General features: G+C 32.5%; 7 pseudogenes; all 7 read left to right on the plus strand.

Annotated features, from left to right (window-relative positions):
* The first annotated feature begins 17629 nt into the window (after positions 1-17629).
* On the plus strand, positions 17630-17673 carry LOC142331862 (U6atac minor spliceosomal RNA; annotated as a pseudogene).
* Positions 17674-17684: 11 nt separating this feature from the next.
* LOC142331883 (U6atac minor spliceosomal RNA) lies at positions 17685-17745 on the plus strand (annotated as a pseudogene).
* A 658-nt stretch (positions 17746-18403) lies between these two features.
* Positions 18404-18517, plus strand: LOC142331888 (U6atac minor spliceosomal RNA; annotated as a pseudogene).
* Positions 18518-19127: 610 nt separating this feature from the next.
* On the plus strand, positions 19128-19241 carry LOC142331889 (U6atac minor spliceosomal RNA; annotated as a pseudogene).
* A 601-nt stretch (positions 19242-19842) lies between these two features.
* Positions 19843-19956, plus strand: LOC142331890 (U6atac minor spliceosomal RNA; annotated as a pseudogene).
* A 766-nt stretch (positions 19957-20722) lies between these two features.
* LOC142331829 (U6atac minor spliceosomal RNA) lies at positions 20723-20836 on the plus strand (annotated as a pseudogene).
* A 611-nt stretch (positions 20837-21447) lies between these two features.
* On the plus strand, positions 21448-21561 carry LOC142331830 (U6atac minor spliceosomal RNA; annotated as a pseudogene).
* Positions 21562-21949: the final 388 nt, after the last annotated feature.

The following is a 21949-nucleotide window of genomic DNA, read 5'->3' on the forward strand; positions in this document are numbered from 1 at the left end:
GAAAAACCGGAACTCAAAAGCAGAATTTCCAGATTACAGGCTTAGATGATATCACTCTACTACGGAGATCGACTAACTTGTATTAAGTCAATAGTTTAACAAGGTTTTTTATTTTTTATTTAATTGATTACAAAAAAAGAGGTTCTAAATTTAACCCAAATGTATTATTTTATGTAGGGCCTATGTTCAAGACTTTTACAATAAATGCACCTACTAGTATTTCGAAGATTTTTGTTTTTAATTATATTTTATAGAGAGGGATTTCCTTTTGTTTTATTTCCTTCCTTTGATTTCCTTCAGTTCATATCCGTGGAAGAAAGAAAAATCTTTAAAGGGATGTTACTTAATCAAGCCGAAGATTTGGAAATACTTAAAAATTCTTTTAATTGTCATCGTTGTTTAGTAATGGATTGTTATAGCACTATTATTCTGATATTTTCAATCTTAAAATAAAACTTCAAAAAATTACTTAGAAAATTTATTTTAACGTATCATAATATTAATCCTAATATAAAATATAAATTTAAAACCGATTTTTAAAACGAATTGGCTTATATTTTATACGAGTGTTCGTGTATAAAATGACGGAAAAACTGTTACAAATTTACGTATGCGATACAATATTAGTGAACGCTCTTTACACCATCCTTCTGATTTCCCCTTTCCTTATTTTTTTATCAAGAAACAAGTTTTTTTTATTTTTGTGTTTTTGATAAATTATTTTTTCGATTGAGGTAGGTTTTTTCTCCTATCTACATTATAAAAATAAACGGTTCTTGTAAAATTAACTTAAAAAACTTTGAATTAAATAAATTTTAAAGTCGACAACTAATTAAGAGTTATTAATTTGTAAAATTATTTTACGAAATTGTCAAATAAGATAGGCTTAAAAAGTGGTGCATAATTTTGCACCACTATTAACGTAATAATATTTAATTTTTATGTGGTGCATAATTTTGCTGCATTAAACTTTTTTAACAGCGCCAAAGTTAGTTTAATAAACGTTGAAATCGAAAACCTAACAAAATTCTTTCCGAATTTTTAAAAATTTGAGAGCCCAAGTATAAAGAAGGCATTTTTATTGATTATGATGGTTTACAAAATATAAAAATTTAAAGATAAAAATTTTGAATAAAATGTTTTTTTTTTTTTATTTTAGGGCTCGTTACTCTAAGGGAAAAATTTAGAAAAAAATAATTTATAAAAATGTGATCCCAAACAAAAAAATAAAAATCTTTCTAAAAATATTCATATATAGATTAATCTTAACCAAATTTACTCTGGTAAAGTTATCTCTAAATCTAACAAATCCTTTAATAAAGGCTAAAATAAGAAAAAGGACATTCTCAAAAACCCTTTTTACATTCTCGGTCTAGGTTTATAATTAAAAAAAACTGAAATATACATTCCTTGATAGCTCTTTACATTAACTTTCAAAATTTTCTTGAAAAGTATTTAAACCGAAGAGGAAGATAGAGAAAAATAATAACATATATTTCGGTTTTAAGAGGTAGTGGGATGGTTGATGTTTTGAATTTTTTGTTTTTTTGATTATTTATAAATGCATCGTTGGTAACAAATTTGCTTTAATATAGTTTTCTCTAAAATTCCATTGAAGAAAATCGAAATTTTTCTTCAAAGCTACGTTTTTTTTTTTAATTATATTTTTTAGACAGGGATTTCCCTTTATTTTATAATAGTTTGAATAAATTTTCAAGGCTATTTATTTTATAATTTCGTAGAATTCTATACAAAATAATAATAAAGAATTTTGAAAAAAACTTATACGATCAATTCTCCGTATATAGATTATAGGGCGTTTCATAATGTTCTTAGGAGTTATAAAAATTCAGTACAAAAAAGTATTTCACTAACCTAAATGAAAGTTGTACGAGGTGATGCAGAAACTCAAACGGTTTTTGTTAAAATTTATAAATGTTCAATATGTGTTCCTCTGGTGACACGGCACACATCAACACAAAAGTCTAGCTCTTGCCAAACTCGTTCTAACATGTAATTTTCGAAAGAGCTGATTGACCTGTAGCTTATCGATTCCACCAATGCGTGCGGCATTGGTGGAATAAACACCTTATCTTTCACGTAACGCCAGAGAAAGAAATCACATGGCGTGAGGTCTGATGATCTTGGTGGCTACAGCATAATGTGTTGGTTTTCTTCAGACGCACTTCCTATCCAGGGCCGATGTAACGTTGTGTTAAGGTACTGTCGAACCACGTTATGAAAATAGGCAGGACAACCATCTTGCTGGAAAATGAAGTCGTTGAGTAGCTGAGGCGTAAGCCATAATTGCAACATATCCAGGTATATCATGCCGATTACTGTCATTTCCATAAAAAAGAACGGCCCATACACTGCCTCACGAGAGATCGCACAAAAAACGTTTACTTTCGGAGAATCCCGAATGTGTTCCACATAAGCGTGTGGGTTTTCAGTTTCCCAAACTCGCACGTTATGACGGTTTACTTTGCCGCTAATACGGATAATAGCTTCATCGCTGAAAATTATCTTGTTTAGAAAACCTTCATCTAACAACATCTTTTCCTGTAACTGTAAACAAAAATCGAGCGTACGTGTTTTACCTCCATCAGAAAGACGCTGGATTAATTGAAGACGGTACGGTTTGCATAATAAACGTTTACGGAGAACTCTCCACACTGTTGTTTTCGGAATTTGTGATTCTCTGCCTGCAGCCGCAGTCGATTTTGACGGGCTGCGAATGAAACTTGCACGCACACGTTCGACATTGACTTCTGAGGTTGACGGACGACCTGATTTTCGCTTGCACAAGCAACCGGTTTCACTGAATTGTTTATACCGTGCATGAATTGAATTGTTACTTGGTGGCTCCTTATGAAATTTCAACCGAAATGCACGTTGCACAGAAATTACTGACTTTGACAAGTGAAATTCTAACACACAAAACGACTTCTCGTTTCTCGTGGCAGCCATTTTCTCTACTGTCGACGCCTAGCGAGCAAATGGTTTACTAACTGCCTAGTATATGTGGAAAAAAACTATTTGAAGTACTCTTTTGTACAGTACTTGTTTTATTATTATGAGTGAAATAGTTTTTTGTTAATGAATTTTCGTAACTCCGAAGAACATTATGAAACGCCCTATATATGGAATATACAGAGTGTTTCGAGGCATATTCACCGAACTTCAGGAACTGATTCAGGACACCAAAATGAGCAAAAAAGTTCATGTCGACATAAATCCTATTTTGCTTTGTTTTCCTTCTGAACGCCATTTTGTAATTCTCAATAAAAAAATTTATTTCTCAGGAACGGATAAACCTACTTTAATTAAATTTGACAGATTTAAGACTAGTGCCTTGTTCTAAAAAATAAAAAATTTTGAAAACGTCACTTTTCAAAAATTTAAAAATGGCGGCTATCTTAATATTTGAGACATTTAACCCGTCAGTACGCTGGCGGATCGTAATGCAAGCTGATAATTTTTTGCCTGTTTTTACTTCCTTCACAAAATTAATAAAAATTATTAATAATAAATAATAATAGTAAATTAATAAAAATAATTTAGTAATAATAATAAAAATTATCACAATGCACACAATATTCAATACACATGTAAACAATATTTATCTTTAAAAACGTTTACTGTAATTTATTTTGAACAGCAAAGAAAAAAAACAAATGTAGTTACTGGTTGTTTAGGATTAACGTCTTCAGTTCTCAAACTTTCCAACTACACCGTTATACTCGTATATCCATCACTACACGAAACATCAACTACACAAAGTGGTGAAATTTCTTGCTACTGCCCTAGAGAGGAAATTAAATTCATGCGGTATTGATATGCGCTTTGAGCTAATTAATTTTAAAAAAATTTAAGATGTTAAGAGACATAGAGGTAGATGTTTTTTATTTTAGTCATAGAAATAAAATTAATTATTCTGCTACTATTACCATCTCTCTCTCTTTTTCTGTTAAGCCTCCAGAACCACCGTAAGTCATTACTTCAGAGGATGACGTGAATGAATGTAAATATAGTGTAATCTTGTACAGTCCTACAACAGTCGACCATTCCTGAGATGTGTTTAATTGAAACCCAACCACCAAAGAACACCCACCGGGTTGCTCTAGTGGTGAACGCGTCTTTCCAAGTCAGCTGGTCTGGAAGTCGAGAGTTCCAGCGTTCGAGTCCTACTGAAGTCAGTTATTTTTACACGGATTTGAATACTAGATCGTGGATACCGGTATTCTTTGGTGGTTGGGTTTCAATTAACCACACGTCTCAGGATTGATCGAACTGAGACTGTACAAGACTACACTTCATTTACACTCATACATATCATTCTCATTCATCCTCTGAAGTATTATCTGAAAGGTAATTTACCGGAGCTAAACAGGAAAAAGAAAAAAAAACACCAAAAAACACCGGTATCCACGATCTAGTATTCAAATGTGCATAAAAGTAACTGCCTTTTTCTACTGGTGATAACATTAACTACAAAAAATAATAAATATAATAAAAAAATTTAATATTTGTAATAAGGCAGGTGTAAAAAATGAAAAGCGTTAAAAACATAATGAAAATATAATTTTTTTTAAATTAAAAAAAAATATTAAAAACAGCTTCAGGAATATTTACTAGCATATAAAGAAAATATAATTATATACTATGAACAAAAATAATTATAACTATATGCAGTAAACAAAAATAATTAATTATGTTGACCATATTAGAAAAAAATGAATATTTAAATCTCTCACATATGAAAAAAATATACATTACAACAAAAAAAATTAAAAAAAAAAATTATAAATTCATAATTAACGAATAACTAAAATGGTAACTAAAATGGTACTTATTAAATTGCTTAGGATTATAATAAATTTTATTTATTAAATTAATAAAATTTCGTAATTAACATTTAAAAATCCACCGGGTTGGTCTAGTGGTAAACTCATTGTCGCCAGCTGATTTCGAAGTCGAGAGTTCTAAGGTTCAAATTCTAGTAAGGACAATTACTTTTTACGGATTTGAATATTAGATCGTGAATACCGGTGTTCTTTGGCGGTTGGGTTTCAATTAACAACACATCTCACGAATGGTCAACCTTTGACTGTATAAGACTACATTTCATTTACACTCATACATATCATCATCTGAAGTAATAACTTACGGTGGTTCCGGAGGCTAAACAGAAAAAGAAAAAATTTAACATTTAAAAGTATATTAAATAAGGAACCAAAATGATAATCTCGTTATATACCAGTAAGTTGTAATAGTAGCAAACTAATATATTCTATTTTAATAACTGAAGTAGTAAATGTTTATCTATTTTTATTCATTTTAACCAGTATAAAGTTACAAGCATTCCATGCCAGGCTTACTAGGAAAAGTAAGAAACGGTTTCCCAATTGCTTTTTCATTGAGCCAAATATAATAAAAGTCAGTTTAGGTATCAACAAGGTTAGATTAAGTAGTACGCAGAATGGCGTTTGGTAGCACGCTACTGTGATTACGACATTTGGGGTGGCTAAGCAGTTGATTGCCCGGCGAGTGAAGGTAGGCTGGGTGCATCGGGTCCGCATGCGTGACCCTAAGGACCGATGCTTCTGGTGTTGGGGCCTGAGGCATATGTCGTTTGGATGCATGGGTCCTGACCGCACCAAACTGTGCTTCAACTGTGGTTAGGAGGGTCATCGGCGGGCCCAATGTCCTACTTTGCGGAGGTGTGGTGTTTGTGGTTCGGAGGGCCACACGCTGGACCGTTGTACAGCCCGGTAATGGGATTTTTCCACTTGCTTGCTTGTCGAATTCTTCTACTGAAGGATAACAGCTCTCTGCTGAGCTGCCATTCGTTTGTGCTAGCAGACGTGGAGGGCAGTGATGAGGCACGGAGACTCTCTTGTCTTCTTGTGGGGGGAATGAAAAAGACCGTAGTCCTGACGAGGATGCCCTTTTAGGTGTTTCTGTTAGAGGCAAGAAGTCATGAAGACCGAGTCCCGGTTCCTGGGGTGGGGGAACAGGAACGGCATAGTCGGGCCTGGTAACTCTACCCCTGGAGTTAGAGGCAGATCATAACATACGATCCGATTGGCAAGCCGGCCTGTCCGACCGATAGGCGGGGAGGCTTGTTAGAGTAAATGGACACCCCCAGACTTTGTCGTGCTTCGTTGTGGAATCCGATCTAGGGAAGGAGAAAAAAAATGTTAGCTTAGGTAATCAACTTTATATATACGAGTATATATACAAATTCTCAGTATTCTATAAATTGAAAGGGCCACCTATCAGAATATACAGAATATGTTAACTACGTGAATGAACGATAACGATACAAATAAACGATCAATAGTTTGCCCTTTGTTCAATTTTTTTATAAAAATAGTTTTATTCAACTTTCACCATCAGTGCATGCTGAATTGTGGTGAATTTGATTAATCGCCTCCAATGTTGGAGAGTAACATATATAATTTGTATATTTAACGTTAATTAGATGAGGTTAGCGAGAGAAGCGAGCGTAGGTTATGTTTGGCTTAAATTTAAAATTCCTTTTTTTTACGAGGGTTTCTCGTAATCTATTTATCTTAGAAATTGGTATTGGGTAATTTTTTTTTAATTTCTAGTTATCGTTTCGATCTCCAACCAACGTTTATCTGTATTTGTCGACGGCGAAGATCCGAATAAGCAAATATTTCGGTCTTTCACCGATGTATTTGGTATATTCGATATTCACCGGAGAATATTGACATTTTCTAATTTCAGTTTATAACCGGTAACATAAAAGCACGACACACCAAAAAGTCATATTTGTTTACTGCTGTTTTTTTGTTACAATATATATATATATATATATATAAATTGTACGCGCACGCATGTGTATGTTAAACAATAATAATATCGTGGACGATTTCTTTACAAATATAGTATTGAAATGATAATGTTTTTTCAATGTCTAATTTTTGAACATTCGTAAGTGAATGATAAAATTTATTTTACTTTGCGTAATATGCTACTATTTTTATATGTTATAAATAAAGTTTAATTTTGTTTTTTTTATGTAAAATAATAACTTCTAAACCAATAGTATTGATATAAATCTTAAAAATTCAAATTCTGGTTGAAAATTAGAACAACAAAATTTCCTGGCTCATCGAATTATGATGAAGAAAATTGACGTATTTATATTTAAAAGGTTTTGAATGAAAATATATTTTGCAATCGATACTTAAATAAAAAATTGTGTCCGAAAAAAATCATGGAATATAGGCAATTTAAGTTTTTAAATTGGAATAGTATAGTTAAAAGAAAAAACGAACTTATAACCACATATTAAGGCATCCTAGAATAGTCGCTTAAATATGGGAGGGACAAGTAGAAGGAAACAATTGTGCAGGCAGGCAACGTTTGGTATATGTAAAACAAATTGATAGGGATGTAGGATGTAGGGAGTATACCAAAATGAAACGACTGGTACTAGATAGGGAATTTTGGAGAGCTGCATCAAACCAGTCAAATGTCTGAAGACAAAAAAAAGTTTAAAAAAATTGTGTTACGTGCTTTCTGATTTCTATCGTAACTTAATAAAAACAACTTTTGTGATAATTGTACCTATTTAACGATATTTTACAAATGACTCGAGTAAATTATAAAAAAATATTTTTCTAGCGGGTAAAAATTATAATTTTAATTTTAAAATTACAATAAAAAAAATTAACTTATAATAATCCAATTAATTTTATTGGGGTAAATGAAAGGTCAATTAAATGTAAATAAAGTTAAAGTAATAGGTATATTTAAGTTGCGGTAGATTTCCATAAACCCGTTATATTGTTACAATGACAACAGTACTTAAAGAACTCCCTGTCACACTAAACTATGTCCTCGCCTAACAAAGTGTAACCTCATGTCCTTCAGAGTTAACTGAACTGGGCGTAGTCCAAGGTTGACATTGATAGAGTTCAAAATTCAGCCAACCAACGGTCAGTCAGACGATTGTAGCTAACTAGACTACGAACCAGTTCCATTTAAAAGTATGAACTGAATTTATTATAGAATCTACTAGGCTAAAAATAAACTGCCATAAAATATACTTTGATCGCTCCAAAGAGTAAACAATTATGTAATTTATATTTTTAAAAATCAAGTATGGTCCCTACACATAAATATAGATATATAAATAAATTATTATTCTGAAAACCGTTTGATCTCATCAGCATTACATCAGATGCTATACAAAATCTTAATATAACTGGTAAATTGTACTAACAAAAAAAATAATAAGGTGGCTAGATTATTTTTTTAAAGTAAATTAAATGGTAAATAAACAATGGCGTAGCTGAATAAAAGTCTGTATAAAAAATTATTACAAATTCATACTATGCTGACAAGATTTATTAATAATTAGCAGACCCGGCAATGCTTCGCTATTGCCAGTTTCCTTTTTACCCTTTCCCGTTTTCCCCTTTTCTCTTTCCACCTTTCCCCCGTTTTCTATTTTCCCCTTTTTCCCTTTTGCTCGCGCGTAAATCGGTCTATTAGTTTTTTGGTCTTTAGCGGACACACATACGAACATGCCTTTTATATATAAATATATATATATAGAATAAAAAAGTATGTTTGTATCTTTGTTTGTTTCTTTCGTAAATATCTCGACACCGGCCCTACCTAGCGGGTATAGTTTTTGCAAAAATATTTATTTTCACGTAACTAATATTCATATTCTGAATATGAACCAAATCGGACCTTAAATATAATTTTTCTAAATATCTCAACCCCAGCGTCATTTAGCGGGTTTATTTTTTGCAGAGATAATTATTTCCATGTAACTAACATGTATTCTGAATATGAGGCAAATCGGATCATAAATACAAATGTTTCGAAATATCTCGACGCCAGCGCCACCTAGTGGGTCCAACTAATTCAGTCACCTTCGCGAGCGTGCGCACAACAACTCACTAAAGTTTCATCGCAATCGGATGAACGGTTTAGGAAGGCATAAGAGACATATAGACAGACAAACATTCATTTTTATATATATATATAGTTAGATGAATGTTAAGTACCTACCAAATCAAATCAGCTGATTTTGAAGTCAAGAGTTCTAAGGTTCAAATCCTAGTAAAGGCAGTTACTTTTATACGGATTTGAATACTAAATCGTACAGTCTCAGTTCGACCAATCCTGAGATGTGTGGTTCATTGAAAATCCAACTACCAAAGAACACCGGGATCCGCGATCTAGTATTCAAATCCGTACAAAAGCAAATGCCTTTACTAGGAGTTGAGCGCTGGAACTCTCAACTTCCAGATCAGCTGATTTGGGAAGAAGCGTTCACCACTAGACTAACCAGGTAGGTTACAGATTAAAATAGTAATGAGAATAGGCTCACGGTTCCTAAAGGAATAACCGGTCCTTTTTCATTATTCCCTTCCTAAGAATTGTATGGTGTATAGAAATATTAACCGAAATAAACGTATATAGACCGTTCATCCAGAAACTAAAAAAAGATAAAACTAAAAATAAAAACGAATTAATTTTAAATCACCAATTATATAACCCAATCTATATAATAAAGGACCAAAGGAATAGAGGATCTGGTTTTCTTGGTCTTTCGTTTTTCTTTTTTTTAAATATAAGGTAATTGCGTAAATTTTTTCACTAAATATCTATTTACAAGACCGGATGAAGGAGTGCAGTTATTGATAATGCAATTAGCTGACGGCTGTCTAAGTAAGTAACAGTTGCTTCCGTAGCGGAACTTGATAGAAGTTAACCTGTAAATCAAATTGTCTGAAGTTTATTTCCTATTCATGGGATATAATCACAGATTTCTATATAACTGGGTAGAGGATCCCGTGTATTGAAATTGGTAAAATTTGAAGCATAAACTAGCAACACCAAATGAACGGTAGAACTAAATAAAATGAAACGGTTCATGCGCAGAGGTAAGAGTGGGAATAAAACCACGTTTTAAACCGATGCAGTAGAAGCGTTCTGATTTTGTACTTTGAACACCGATCTCTATATAACTGTATTTCTAATCTCTATATAAATTTTCTACAGCTGTCTGTAAATTTCTACTTGTGTAGAGAAAATGACCGTTCGGTTTTTTTTAAACTCCCGGACAACCGTTAGGTATTGCTTCAGAGGATGAGATGAATAATTTTTAGCGTGTGTGAAAATTCCATGCCTGACCGGGATTCGAACCCGCGACTTCCGGATGAACAGCCGAGACGCTACCTTTCGCGCCACGGAGGCCAGCTCTTTTGGTTATCTGATTTCAGTAAAATAAACTTCCCTACCATCACGATTATAGTCGCGCAAGAGTACAACGGTTTTATTTAGTTCCCAGCCACTCATTTGAGGCGCTAGAGTATGCTTCAATATTGAACTTGCTTTACGTGATTAGGATCTCCTATCCAGTTATATAGAGATCAGTGGGTATAATCTATGGTAAACTAGTTTCTTATGTTCTTGCTGGATAAAGATGGGGATTTATTTTTCTAACAGTTTAGATTTATTTAATATAATGTGCACCAAGAAAGATCATACAGACAAAAATTTTGAACCATCTCTAAAAAAAAAATATTATCATACAATAAAAAAAATAAAGTAAAAATGTTGATTGAATCTGAAACTATTTCTGCATATAACCGATACGGTATCTTTTACTAATCATCCTTAATTTACGTGATAAAAAAAGAAATCGTTTTATTAAAAGTTTTTCACTAGTTGACAAAAAAAAAAAAATAGGTGTTATATACTTATTAATTAAACTTCGGTATTAATGTAGTAGGCGATCTACCTCTGTTGTTAGTTTGTATATGGCTCCAATGAAATGCTACATTGAAATAAGAAAATAAGTAAATAAAATTATAAATATAATTAGTAGTATAGAATGTTTACATTTAGCTGTAATCACCCCCCACCACTTTACAGCAGAAACTCACTAAATTATACAATACATTAAAGAATCTCCCCCCCCCCAAACTTTACAGCCGTATGTAAGTAAATTATACAGTACATTAAAGAACATTCTTTCTAGTTAAATTTTCTCCACGAAAGCGTGTATTAAGCACAATTCTGTGTTACAAATAATTAAAAGTTTATAAAATAAACTAATTATGAAGGTTGTTTTATTACTTTGCCGGTTAACAGTGAGTAAGTCACTATATTTTCATATATTAATAAACAATATGCGATTGTACTTGGTTTAAAATTCTCTACAACTTCAATATTAATTTTCAAATTAATAACGCCATTTTTAACTATTCATCCTGTCGTGAATAATCAGTCACGTACAAGGGATATTTGTTTTTACAATCTGAAAATGTATATGGTGAATCGGTCAATTTATGATAAGAGTGTTTAAATTTGACAAACGTTTTGTACATCAACATTCAGTCTCCCTCTAAATCCTCGTATGGATAACAGTTTGAATTTATGAATACTTAAATTTTTTTAACGTTACACGAATCAAATTCTGACGCAGAAACCCTACAATAACATATATAGGTTTATCTAATTGTGATGATGTTTTTACATTCCAGATCATAGACTTTGTCTGTGGGACTATTGGATTCTGATGAATTTCTCAACTTCTAAATGGTATACGCAATTCGTCATTTTTTTCTCTCAATTTAGCCAATTACAACTAATATTGACTCGATACCTTTAAACATGATACAAGCCATCCAACATCTGTTATTTCTAGTCTAGATTTATGATCTGAAACGGTGGAAAATATTGCGTTCACATCATCACTAGTACGTTTCAATAATAATTATAGTCTGTTGTTTATAATTATTTTTTTGATATAAGCTAAAAATTAAGTTGGATACTATAAAAATTACTCCGAACCAAAATAAAGAGAGACTTGTATTCTGTGTATAAAAAATGCACGTAAATAAAAATAAATGGTCGCATTTCCACACCACGCAGGAGGTAGCAACCGCGGCGCGTTGAGATTTTTTTTAACGAGTGATACCTCTCCCCAAATAATTCGTTCAAAGTTCACGGTTTTTTGCATTCTTATTATAATGAAAATAATTTTAATAATGATGTGGTATTGATGCTAACATTCACTCTTTACACGAGGGCTATTCAGAAAGTAAGGAACGTTTTGGAATTTTAAAAACTTTTAAAAAACCAAGTACAAGTAAAACATTTTATTATATACATGTGAAAGAGGGACTAAAATACTACTTTTCAACATAATCACCATACAAATTCAGGCACTTATCATAGCGGTGGACAAGCTTTGAAATTCCTGTGTCATAGAATTTTGCCGCCTGTGATCTCAACCACTCAGTGACGCGTTTTTGGCACCCATCTTGCACAAAATTTGTGGTAGCCTAGCTTCTGTAAAACAATTTCAAGCAATAAAGTCCGTGAAACTTATGGGAAACATAGAGAAAGCTCAGTTATTGTGAAACGGCGGTTTTCACGAATCTTTTCGTCAACTTTGGAGACCAGATCGTCATTCACAATGCTCGGACGTCCACTCTTCTCTTTATCGTGAACGTTTGTTCGGCCATTTTTAAACTGAATGCACCACTTCCTGACAGAGAAGAATTCAAGAATTTCTCGGTAAACATATTGATTCACAATCTGTTCTGTAGGCAAAAACTCCTTATGGACATTGCCATTACTATCGAAGAAACAAATTAGCGTGGTTTTGATTTGTTTATTTTTGCTTTTTTGGGATGTGGTTAGTTTGAAGTGTGCCACTCCTTGCTCTGGCGTTTTGTTTCTGGGTCGTACTCAAATATCCAAGATTCATCACCAGTAATAACATTTTTTTAGAAAATCAAGATGAGTTTCAATCCGTCCTAGATCGCGACACACTTCCACCCTGTTATTTTTCTGTTCAGTAGTGAGGTTTTTTGGGACCAATTCTGCACAAACATTTATCACGTCCAATTCGTCTGTCAAAATTTGATTGACTGTGGTACGGTTCAAATTCAATTGTTCTGCAATCATTCTAACAGTTAATCACCGGTCGTACAACATCAAGTCTCGACTTGCTCAACATTGTCGTCACTTTTTTACGTTAAAAGTCTTCCAGAGTGTGGATCATCCGCAACTGATTCCCGGCCATCTGAAACTGCTTTAAACCACCTAAAAACTTGGGCTGGTGACAAAGCATCATCTCCATACATCCTTTTCAAATCTGAAAACGTTTCAGTAGCATTCTCACCGAGTTTAACACAAAACATGAATGCACAACGTTGCTCATAATTATTATCACTCATTTTTGTAACGCACAACAAAAACTCTTTTCACAAAAAGTTTGTTTGCGTCTCACATGGCAACATTAAACTAAAGATATTAATACCTAATATAAATCAGCTGTTCATATAACCATATGTTTACTAGTAACTTTACAGTGTTGCCACTTTGGCTACCAAAAAAAACTAGTCTCATCTCATTACTTTATTTACAGGTCTTGTAAGTCAAAGACTGCATTGGGAGTAATAACACAACATTTAAGTGATGTAAAAATCTATTGATAGAAGAAAATAGAATAGATGCAAATGCTCGGACAAAATGTATTCAACATGTAATCAAAGACGATAAAAGCATGGGAAGTGGACAAAAGTTCAACAAACAATGAAAATTTCAACAGACAGCAGCTTATCGGGTATTGAATAAACACCTTGAGGTAACAGTATTTTTTTTTTGTTTTACTTGATGAAATTTTAATATAGCAGTAACATACATTCTTAAAATTATATTTTTAAAATAAATATATCATTTTATTACAATTTTCTAATCTTTGTATTAGAAAATTTGTTTTCTAATACAAGTTATTTTTAACTCATTTTATGTTAAAACTAAAGAGAAGTGATTTTTCTAGGATGGACTGTGCTGAATTAAATAAAATTGGAATCATCATACTGTAATGTTTTGATTTGCTGCGCGCTTTTGTGAAACAAAATATAGACTGAATATCTTAAAATTAGGCCATAAAATAAAATGATCAATCTTTTGCAATTTGATAGAATCTGATTGAACAGTCCCTAGTCTAACTACTTTAACATATGATATTATTAGACTTCTTATTATCTTTGTTTAAACACAAAATTAATTTATTTTAGTTATTTCACTTACTACCAAAAAGACATTTTCTTCAGAACAATATACTTTTCAAAAATGTGTTGGTTCTTCATAATTCTAAATATTTTTCTCAAACATTATTGTTTGGGAAATTACAATCTCAAAATAGCGATCCTGAAACCATCAATTACATTTCTCTCTAAGACCTGATATGATAAATTTTATTATATACAGTACCTCTACAGAATCCTGCATTCTATTGGAAATCTCTATTTCAATAATTCTTTTGTTATTTTACATTTTGTATTAATTTTATTACTAAAAAGGAGAGGAAACACTGACAAAATTATAAACCAGGTTAAATTTATTACTTCAAGTTCATGGTTATCAGCAATAAATGCAGATTATTCTGAGAAATCTCTTAGATTTAGTTTCTTGATTACTGGTTTCCAACAAATATCTTGTTGTTGAAAGGGTGGAAGATTGATGATTATTTTATAGATTTATTATGATAAATTAATCATCACCCTGATTTGGAGCTTGTGTGGGGGAATATGAGATAGAACTTTAGTAGGACGTGAAAAAATGAGCTACCTGACTGGAATTCAAACATGGGACCTTCTGGATGGAAATATCTTCTTTTTTTTTAAAAAAAAGAAAGACACTATCACTCCATCATGAAGGTTGGTAATTAATTATGTTTTATTCAACTTATAACTTATTGAAATTTAATCTTTTCGAATTGTTTGGCATAGTTTTTTTAATAATTAGCTGAATGCATTGTAATTTTTATTTTGAAATCAGTATCCTAGTAACCAATTTTAATTCATTTAAACATGTTTTTCATTTACTTAAGGATAGTTAAAAAATGCATAATGCAAAAACGCAAAAACGCAAAATGCATTGGTGAAAATTAATATTAGTGAATTAGCTATAAAAATTTTAATGAATTTAATTAAATATTTTTGTGTTGCTACAGATTAAAATGGAAATAATATACACTCTGAGAACAAATTGAATTTCTACAAGAATGGTAAAAATCTACAAAATCAGAAATGCAATTAAAAAGAAAAAAAGGATGAACAGTAAAACAAATGACAAGAATGAAAGAGAAATTTTTAAAAACTACAATTACAATTAATATTCATAAGGAAAATTTCAATATTATATCTTATTGAAGAGAAACTGGACAGATAAATAGATATTATTTTTAGTCTATATTAATAAGAATACAGAATAATATATATTACTCTTAATTTTATTCAAAAACATACAACATATGGTAAGTTTTAAATTTTTTATATTTTTTCTGTATTTTACAAGATCTTTTCGTCCATCCTTTGATACTAATGTAAGTAAAGATAATCATCCCATCTCATTTATTTTTTTATAACTGTAAAACTTTGTAGAGTAAATTAATTAAAACTGAAAAATTTTACATTAGATTATAATGTGCAATTAGATAGTGTTCAGCCTATTAAAAGATGAATCACACAGTTCTTTTCAATTTCCAAACCACTTTTGCAATGATAGAATGCAACATTTATCATATCTTAATTTTGATAATTTCTGGTTATTACATGTGATTTTTTTTCATCATAAGAAATATTAAGGTTTCTTTGAAAAAAAAAGAAATTATTATATACATACAAAATAACAATTTTATATATATATATATATATATATATATATACACGAGTATATTATGTATTGTTTAACGATTTAAATAAAAACATAAGATATTTGTTAAAGAATATTTTTAATTCAAAAGCTACTTATATATATGTATACATTATATATATAAGTATGAAAAAAATAAACATTGTTACCAAATACTATATAATTACCGTTTAAAAATGTTTCCCAATTAAAGGATAAGTTGTGTAACCTACAACCAACAAGTTACAATGTTTTTTTTTTATGTAAGCAATAAGTACTTATCTAAGTATAATACAAAAATATTGTATTATTGAATTTATAAACTATGCATGAAAACAAAAACAAAAATTATAATTTAAATATATTTTCTAAATTTTTATTTTAGTGAACTGAATTCAATTAAAATGTTACAGAATATTTTAATTCAAATAAATAACCTTTAAACCAATCAGAACATAAAAATACATTTTATAGATCAAAACAATTGTATTTAAAGAACATATTAATTAATTAAACATAAACACGTAAAGTTATAATAAAATATAAAAATATTTTTCGTTAGGCACAGTTAGATTTTATCAGTGACAGCATATTGTTGTTATTCACTGGAGTTTCAGCTGAAGTTATAGCAATACAATTTTTATCCAATACGTTTTTATTCACGCAGTAAAAATAAGGGAAACCAATGACGACACTTTAGATTTTAGAACTGTCAGAAACTTCAGACATTATCCTACTTTAAAAATTAATAGATACATTAAAGAACAATAAACAAAGTTCAGAAGAAAAAACACTTTTGAAGTAAAAAAATTAGAATAAATAATTAAAAAAGTTAAAAATCATCCGTGCATTAATATAAGGTCCTTAATAATAAAATAACTAAACTTTAGTAAATTTGGTAGTTCAAAGATTCAATGAAGAATTAAAAATGGTCTAAAATAACACTGACTGGATAATTAGAAATAGTTTGTGGAATTGGCATCAGATGTATTATTTCCAATCTAAATATTCTGAGTTTGTAACAACAAAAAATCAGTAAAGTAATATATTTCAGTAATTTGGGTAATAAAATCTTGTAAAACTATAAATTATAATTAAGATTTATTATTGCATATTTGTAATTCAAACCAAAGGCTTAATTTTGTAAACATACAATTTATACCGATGTTAAAATAACAGTATATTATGTAATCTGTTACATATAATATGATATTACATTTGCGTGTAATTCTGTTTTATATACAGGCACAATAGGTTATACAAACACCCTTTTTTTTATTAATATTTATCTTTGTAAGTAGTAATATATATGAAACTGACATCTGGATATTAATTTTATGTTGCAGATGCAAAACAGAATCAGAAAACAGAAAAAAAGAAGAAAAATGGAATCAGTGAATACAAAACATAGAATACAAGAGATATTTTAGGGTCAGATATTTTCAAGAGGATGTTGTAATCAATAAAAGATTTTGAATTTGGTATAGGGTTTTGATTTTTGGGATTTTGTTTTTTTTTGTATCGGGTATAAGTTATAGGATTAGTATGGTAATAGGATATAGGGTGTAGGGTATAGGATTTGTAAATGGTAAAAGGGTATTTTTAAAAGGTTGCTATAATCAATAAAAGATTTTGATTTTGGTATAGGGTTTTGTTTTTGGGTTTTTGGTTTGGAATTTTGAGTTTTTTGGTATAGAGTATAAATTAAAGGCTTAGTAGGATAATAGGATATAGGGTATAGGATTAGTAAAGGGTAAAAGGGTATAGGGTGTAGGGTACAAGATGCAATTGTGTAGGTCAAAATTATAGGTAGCGATTTCATATCCATAACCAATAAAGTTTATGGAAATGTAATTGCTACCTATGCTACCTTGCTTAACCGTACACGCCCGTAGGAATTATACAGGCTGTACATCCTGTGTTGTATGAAAGGAGAGAAGGTTAGCACTCCCCTAGACAAGACTGTACATCCTGTGTTGTATGAAAGGAGAAACGGTTAGCACTCCTCTAGACAAGGCTGTACATCCTGTCTGTACATCTGGAAAAACAGCCTGTTAGACGGTTCCTACGACCGGCAAAGGCATTAGGAATGGTAATATACAGCTGCCAGCTCCGAGCTGGGAAAACAGCCAGTTGAACTGTTCCTATAAGTGGTTTTTTAAACCTCACGGAGGTTGTACGACCAACTTGGTATATCCGAAAGGATTGGGTGATTGGGGGTAACAGACGAAAATTAAATCTGGTGTAAATTCAAAATTTGTTAGGGTATATCATCCTCCCTTGTTGTTGTCGTGTACTAATCTCCCGCCTTTGACCGGGGAGACTTTTGAGTCTTGGTGAGTGGCGTCGGTTAATGTAGGGTAGGAAAATTTCCGTTTACTATTCACAAAATAGCGCGACTTTTTATAGAAATCAATTGTAATCAATAAAAGATTTTGATTTTGGTATAGGGTTTTGATTTTTGGGATTTTTGGGTTTTTGGTTTGGAAATTTGAGATTTTTAGTATAGGGTATAGGATTAGTAGAGGGTAAATGGTATAGGGTGTAGGGTACAAGATGCAATTGTGTAGGTCAAAATTATAGGTAGCGATTTCATATCCATAACCAATAAAGTTTATGGAAATGTAATTGCTACCTATGCTACCTTGCTTAACCGTACACGCCCGTAGGAATTATACAGGCTGTTTATCTTGTGTTGTATGAAAGGTGAGAAGGCTAGCACTCGCCTAGACAAGGCTGTACATCCTGTCTGTACATCCAGAAAAACAGCCTGTAGGACGGTTCCTACGACCGGCAAAGGCATTAGGAATGGTAATATACAGCTGCCAGCTCCGAGCTGGGAAAACAGCCAGTTGAACTGTTCCTATAAGTGGTTTTTTAAACCTCACGGAGGTTGTACAACCAACATGGTATATCCGAAAGGATTGGGTGATTGGGGGTAACAGTTTAGACGAAAATTAAATCTGGTGTAAATTCAAAATTTGTTAGGGTATATCATCCTCCCTTGTTGTTGTAGTGTACTTATCTCCCGCCTTTGACCGGGGAGACTTTTGAGTCTTGGTGAGTGGCGTAGGTTAATGTAGGGTAGGAAAATTTCCGTTTACTATTCACAAAATAGCGCGACTTTTTATAGAAATCAATTGTAATCAATAAAAGATTTTGATTTTGGTATAGGGTTTTGATTTTTGGGATTTTTGGGTTTTTGGTTTGGAAATTTGAGATTTTTAGTATAGGGTATAGGATTAGTAGAGGGTAAATGGTATAGGGTGTAGGGTACAAGATGCAATTGTGTAGGTCAAAATTATAGGTAGCGATTTCATATCCATAACCAATAAAGTTTATGGAAATGTTATTGCTACCTATGCTACCTTGCTTAACCGTACACGCCCGTAGGAATTATACAGGCTGTTTATCTTGTGTTGTATGAAAGGTGAGAAGGCTAGCACTCGCCTAGACAAGGCTGTACATCCTGTCTGTACATCCAGAAAAACAGCCTGTAGGACGGTTCCTACGACCGGCAAAGGCATTAGGAATGGTAATATACAGCTGCCAGCTCCGAGCTGGGAAAACAGCCAGTTGAACTGTTCCTATAAGTGGTTTTTTAAACCTCACGGAGGTTGTACAACCAACTTGGTATATCCGAAAGGATTGGGTGATTGGGGGTAACAGTTTAGACGAAAATTAAATCTGGTGTAAATTCAAAATTTGTTAGGGTATATCATCCTCCCTTGTTGTTGTCGTGTACTAATCTCCCGCCTTTGACCGGGGAGACTTTTGAGTCTTGGTGAGTGGCGTAGGTTAATGTAGGGTAGGAAAATTTCCGTTTACTATTCACAAAATAGCGCGACTTTTTATAGAAATCAATTGTAATCAATAAAAGATTTTGATTTTGGTATAGGGTTTTGATTTTTGGGTTTTTGGTTTGGAAATTTGAGATTTTTAGTATAGGGTATAGGATTAGTAGAGGGTAAATGGTATAGGGTGTAGGGTACAAGATGCAATTGTGTAGGTCAAAATTATAGGTAGCGATTTCATATCCATAACCAATAAAGTTTATGGAAATGTTATTGCTACCTATGCTACCTTGCTTAACCGTACACGCCCGTAGGAATTATACAGGCTGTTTATCTTGTGTTGTATGAAAGGTGAGAAGGCTAGCACTCGCCTAGACAAGGCTGTACATCCTGTCTGTACATCCAGAAAAACAGCCTGTAGGACGGTTCCTACGACCGGCAAAGGCATTAGGAATGGTAATATACAGCTGCCAGCTCCGAGCTGGGAAAACAGCCAGTTGAACTGTTCCTATAAGTGGTTTTTTAAACCTCACGGAGGTTGTACAACCAACTTGGTATATCCGAAAGGATTGGGTGATTGGGGGTAACAGTTTAGACGAAAATTAAATCTGGTGTAAATTCAAAATTTGTTAGGGTATATCATCCTCCCTTGTTGTTGTCGTGTACTAATCTCCCGCCTTTGACCGGGGAGACTTTTGAGTCTTGGTGAGTGGCGTAGGTTAATGTAGGGTAGGAAAATTTCCGCTTACTATTCACAAAATAGCGCGTCTTTTTATAGAAATCAATTGTAATCAATAAAAGATTTTGATTTTGGTATAGGGTTTTGATTTTTGGGATTTTTTTTTGGTATCGGGTATAAGTTATAGGATTAGTAGAGTAACAGGATATAGGGTGTAGGGTATAGGATTTGTAGAGGGTAAAAGGGTAATTTCAAGAGCTTGTTGTAATCAATAAAAGATTTTGATTTTGGTATAGGGTTTTGATTTTTGGAATTTTTGGGTTTTTGGTTTGGAAATTTGAGATTTTTAGTATAGGGTATAGGATTAGTAGAGGGTAAATGGTATAGGGTGTAGGGTACAAGATGCAATTGTGTAGGTCAAAATTATAGGTAGCGATTTCATATCCATAACCAATAAAGTTTATGGAAATGTTATTGCTACCTATGCTACCTTGCTTAACCGTACACGCCCGTAGGAATTATACAGGCTGTTTATCTTGTGTTGTATGAAAGGTGAGAAGGCTAGCACTCGCCTAGACAAGGCTGTACATCCTGTCTGTACATCCAGAAAAACAGCCTGTAGGACGGTTCCTACGACCGGCAAAGGCATTAGGAATGGTAATATACAGCTGCCAGCTCCGAGCTGGGAAAACAGCCAGATGAACTGTTCCTATAAGTGGTTTTTTAAACCTCACGGAGGTTGTACAACCAACATGGTATATCCGAAAGGATTGGGTGATTGGGGGTAACAGTTTAGACGAAAATTAAATCTGGTGTAAATTCAAAATTTGTTAGGGTATATCATCCTCCCTTGTTGTTGTCGTGTACTAATCTCCCGCCTTTGACCGGGGAGACTTTTGAGTCTTGGTGAGTGGCGTAGGTTAATGTAGGGTAGGAAAATTTCCGCTTACTATTCACAAAATAGCGCGTCTTTTTATAGAAATCAATTGTAATCAATAAAAGATTTTGATTTTGGTATAGGGTTTTGATTTTTGGAATTTTTGGGTTTTTGGTTTGGAAATTTGAGATTTTTAGTATAGGGTATAGGATTAGTAGAGGGTAAAAGGGTATAGGGTGTAGGGTACAAGATGCAATTGTGTAGGTCAAAATTATAGGTAGCGATTTCATATCCATAACCAATAAAGTTTATGGAAATGTTATTGCTACCTATGCTACCTTGCTTAACCGTACACGCCCGTAGGAATTATACAGGCTGTTTATCTTGTGTTGTATGAAAGGTGAGAAGGCTAGCACTCGCCTAGACAAGGCTGTACATCCTGTCTGTACATCCAGAAAAACAGCCTGTAGGACGGTTCCTACGACCGGCAAAGGCATTAGGAATGGTAATATACAGCTGCCAGCTCCGAGCTGGGAAAACAGCCAGTTGAACTGTTCCTATAAGTGGTTTTTTAAACCTCACGGAGGTTGTACAACCAACTTGGTATATCCGAAAGGATTGGGTGATTGGGGGTAACAGTTTAGACGAAAATTAAATCTGGTGTAAATTCAAAATTTGTTAGGGTATATCATCCTCCCTTGTTGTTGTCGTGTACTAATCTCCCGCCTTTGACCGGGGAGACTTTTGAGTCTTGGTGAGTGGCGTAGGTTAATGTAGGGTAGGAAAATTTCCGCTTACTATTCACAAAATAGCGCGTCTTTTTATAGAAATCAATTGTAATCAATAAAAGATTTTGATTTTGGTATAGGGTTTTGATTTTTGGGATTT

This window comes from Lycorma delicatula, chromosome 10 (genome assembly GCF_047948215.1).
Source record: "Lycorma delicatula isolate Av1 chromosome 10, ASM4794821v1, whole genome shotgun sequence".
NCBI lineage: Eukaryota > Metazoa > Arthropoda > Insecta > Hemiptera > Fulgoridae > Lycorma > Lycorma delicatula.